Below are 4,949 nucleotides of genomic sequence, written 5' to 3' on the forward strand. Positions count from 1 at the left end.
GAGTTAGAAGAGATTGGAATGTGCTGCCTGAGTCCACTTGACAAAACATAAACAAGAGGCAGTGTGTGAACCAAGGTCATAGCAATGAACATCTGCTGAGACCAAGAGGGAACTACTGCTGGACTGATTGGTTAACATAACCCAAGACACCTGAGTGGGGTGGGAAGTTTCTATTCTTTTTATTACTCTGAAGCATGGGAATTACTCAGAGCTAGCTTCACCTTTCTAATTATCAATAGAATGTTCTCAATAAAAGGTCTTTCAAGCCTGAATGGAGCTTCTAAGTCTTGATTCAATTGTATTCATTGCTTGGAACCATTACAGCATCTTTTGCTGTCAGCATCACAGCTGTTTTGTGTTTTTTGTGGGTTTTTTCTTTTTTCTTTTTTCTAAAAACTTTTTTGTATTTTACAAATAATTTGTATTTTAACTTTGCCTTGATAATAAGTAAAATATGTTTTAAAAAATTATGAAATGATGCATTTTGTTAGTTTTGTTCCCCTGGGGAAAACTAGTACTAATTCCAAATCATTATAACTAATCTTTGTTTCACCAAGGATCCACCAGGGTAAAAATATTAAATTCTGTTTCTGTTAGGATTGATTTTAGCATTCACTTTAATCGTGGACATGGTCCAAGGTAATATCAGGAATGTGCACACTTCTCAATGCAAAGGGTTGGCATAATACTGTATTGAAAATAACAGTTCTATTGAAACAACTAAAATAACTATTTTAGGAGATACAGTTCTATACCATAATGCAAAAAAAAAAAATGGTTTAAATCCTTGTAAATGATCAGTTTAATAGTTTGGGAGTTCTTTTTGAGTCTCTGCTGTTAATTACACCTGGTGCATAGCCCCCCCCTCTCTCATACACACATAGAATTTTATTGGCTAAGTGTGATTAAATACCGAAGGAATTTGCCTTGGTGCATAAAAGAAAAGTTTGTCGAGAATCATAAGGTACAACACTTAATGATAGTCCGGGTACGTACAAATAAGCAATCCAATCATATTTGGAACCAGTCAATATAAATTTTAAGAATACAAGCAATAAAGTTACAGTCATACAGTCATTAGTGGGAGGAGATGGGTAATGGGAATGATGAGAAGATCAATAGTATGCAGCCTTAGTGAATAGTTTGACAGTGTTGAGGGAATTATTTGTTTAGCAGAGTTTTGGTGTGCAGGAAACAACTGTTCTTGTGTCTATTTGTTCTAGCGTGCAGTGCTCTATAACATTGTTTTCAGGGTAGGAGTTGAAACGATTTGTGTCCAGGATGTGCGGTGTCTTTAAAGATTTTCATAGCCTTCTTTTTGACTTGTGCAGTATACAAGTCCTTAATGGAAAGCAGGTTGGTAGCAATTGTTTTTTCTGCAGTTCTGATTATAATATATATTATATATATATTTAATATATAGTGGCGGCATACAAGTCCAATTAAATAAACAAACAAACAAAACAAACAAATATTATATACATTCCTAATAAACTGTAAATGTTTCTAAGTTAATTTTTGGCAGGGATGTAGTGAAATTCAAGCTTGATTTTATCTTTGATAACTAAGTATTCTGAATGAAGCTTTTCTTAAAGAACATCCATCAATATAATTGGTGGAAATCATGGTAGGCAGATTTATTTCCACACATGGAATTCTGATGATAATCAGACATTTGACATCCTCATGATATAACAAAAAAGAATTACAATGGTTGTCATTGTTAGCTGGGTTTCATTCAGGATAATTTAATTTGTCTACTAAATACCTAAATACTTTATGGATCATGTTGCTCAATAAATATACAATTAACAAATATTTCCAGATTTTTAGAGTTATAAAAGTTCTGTTGAGAGTTGTTTTGAGGAAATCCTTACTTGTAGGGAATCACTGGTGAAACATAATCACTTCCAAACACAATTGGCAGAGAGGGGCTCAATTTTGACTCCCCCCCAGTCCTTACTCCTATCTTTTACACTTTTGAGATTCTTTAGCAATGCTCCTAATTTTTTTTATTCTTTTGTGGTTTTATTTTTTTAAAAAATAGGTATTTTATTCTCTGCTATGATAGATGGTAAAGAAATATTTCAAATAATGGAATGAAGAACTTCAGCAAATCTCTATTTTCCAATTAAGAAAGAAGTAGGACTTGCGATGCAAGAAGCTGAGACTGAAATCCATCCACAGTCATAAGATTTATTGGTTGTGGGCCAAAAACTTCTTATAATGGCTGTGAGGATAAATTAAGATAGAGAAACCGAATACAAGTCATGCAGAAATTATTCATAATAAATTGGTGTCTGCTGATATTTTAGGATGGGTTTTCCTTTCATAATCTGTACAAGACAGATTTTCTACCTGATGTTTTAACTAATGCCGAGGCAACACTGCTATTTTTCATGTTTTAATGACTTTCTTACTTACTTTCATATCCTTATAGGCATAGTTCCCTCTAAGCTGAGCAGTGAGCAATCGCTCACTTACAAATCATCATCAACTCAGAGTTTTCCAAACCTGCCCAGAAGCCGAGAGGGAAAGAGTGAGAGGGAAGGAGAGAGAGAGGAAGAGAGAGAAACAGATAGAAAAAAGAGAGGAAGGAAAAGAGAAAGAAAAAGAATGGGAGTAAGGAAGAGAGAAAGAAAATCAAAATCTAGTTTGAAACTAGCTCAACTATTTAAGTGGCATTTTGATATTGATAGAGTTGCCCTATTATGAGCTCACTGTTATAGACACACAGTACAGTATTTTATTTTGAAATTCTCTGAGGCAAAACAGGGTGGGTTTTTTATTTGTTTATTTGTTTATTTATTTATTATTTCTGTGCCGCCCAGTCCCGAAGGGACTGCTGCTCAGACACTATACTTTTCCGCCCCCCCCAAAAAAAAATTAGAGGGAACACTGCTTATAGGCACATGGAGAAAACTCAGACAGTGCACATCCCATTATTCTGAGATGCACTAAGATCTCTGCCTTTCATACATTTTTCAAGCAAAACTTGTGCCACCCCAAGCTTTTTTTCTAAGCTACACTAGGCCTTCATATGTACCACTCTGGTGTTCAAATGTTCACTGAGCTTCTTCTCAGGAGAGCAACAAACAATCTTTTCATTTCACATTAGTGAAAAATCCATTGAAATAAGCTGCCAGAAAGCCCCCATTTTCTGCCAGCTAGCAAAGCCTTGTTTCCAGTAATTGCAAAAGCCATTAGCAAAGGGAGGGGAGAAAGAGGGAGGGAAGCAAGACACAAAGGGGAATATATCCTGTACATAGCCTGCAGCTCTTTCCCTCCCACACATATGATTCACTGTTGTTCCCTGGCCTCACATGGGAAAAAGATGTCCTACTGAAAATATACCTTACGGGCATCTCTGCCTCAGAGACTGCATTTATGCATATTGATAGAATGCACTTTGTAATGCCTAGAGTTCTTTTTAATGAGCCAGGATGAAATGTACCAACCCTTTTCCTCTTCCCCTTCCTTGCAGATGACTTTTTTTGTGTGTTTCCTGGTGGTCCCCTGTCCCTAGCGAGAAAGATAAAAGATAGCTAGGATAATAATTCTGCAGTGTCAGGCCACAATGAAATGAAACACCCCCAATGTTAAGAGATGAGATGCACCCAGGTAACATGGAGATGTTTGTTTACTTTTTGAGCACAGCTTTCCTGGTCTAACCACAGATTTATAGGAAGGACTTCAGAGCACAATATTTAGATGGGGCCCAGTGGTGGGATTCATTTTTTTTTCCTACTGGTTCTGTAGGCGTAGCTTGATGGGTGTGGCTTGGTGGGCATGGCAGGGGAAGGATACTGTAAAATATCCATTCCTTCCTCACTTCAAGGGAATGTTATTGTGTCAAGGGAATGTTATTGTGTCAAGAATGGTGGAAGGTCTTAAGCATAAAACGTATCAGGAAAGACTTAATGAACTCAATCTGTATAATCTGGAGGACAGAAGGAAAAGGGGGGACATGATCGAAACATTTAAATATGTTAAAGGGTTAAATAAGGTCCGGAAGGGAAGTGTTTTTAATAGGAAAGTGAACACAAGAACAAGGGGACACAATCTGAAGTTAGTTGGGGGAAAGATCAAAAGCAACATGAGAAAATATTATTTTACTGAAAGAGTAGTGGATCCTTGGAACAAACTTCCAGCAAACGTGGTGGATAAATCCACAGTAACTGAATTTAAACATGCCTGGGATAAACATATATCCATCATAAGATAGAATACAGAAAATAGTATAAGGGCAGACTAGATGGACCATGAGGTCTTTTTCTGCCATCAGACTTCTATGTTTCTATGTTATTTTGAATTTGCATTGGAAACGTGGCAAATACCTGGAACAAGGTAGTTTTCTTAATAAAGGCATGACAGCAGGAGTACTTTCTTCAGTAGGCTCTTTTACTTCTTCAGTAGTATCAAAAAATAACTATTTACTCTGCACTATATTATAGAATAAACCACCAACCAACAAAGCATTATTAGACCACACTATGCTAAACCACTAAACCAAACCATCAAACCAGACCACACATGCACAAAAAGTGTATTACATTATATACATGTACTAACCAATCAGATCATAGTACAGATTGCATCATTCTGCTGAAACACCATGACCCAGCATTCACTTTACCTCTACTGTACTTGTAATATTACTTCAGGTTTATATCCTGACATACTGCAAAATCTGCATTTCCTCTCAATCTGCTGGGACTCGGGAGGCAGAGAATAGATGGGGGGGGGGGGGGCAGGATCAGTCAGAGATGGCTCTACTCAAAATTTCAGCTACTGGTTCTCCAAACTACTCAAAAGTTTTGCTACCAGTTCTCCAGAACTGGTCAGAACCTGCTGAAACCCATCTCTGATGGGCCCCCAAAAATCAAGTGCAATAGGATTGAACATAAAAATCCCACCAGAATTTGGTCACATTGCTGTGGCTACCAGCT

The sequence above is a fragment of the Erythrolamprus reginae genome, chromosome 3 (genome assembly GCF_031021105.1).
Source record: "Erythrolamprus reginae isolate rEryReg1 chromosome 3, rEryReg1.hap1, whole genome shotgun sequence".
NCBI classification, from domain to species: Eukaryota; Metazoa; Chordata; class Lepidosauria; order Squamata; family Dipsadidae; genus Erythrolamprus; species Erythrolamprus reginae.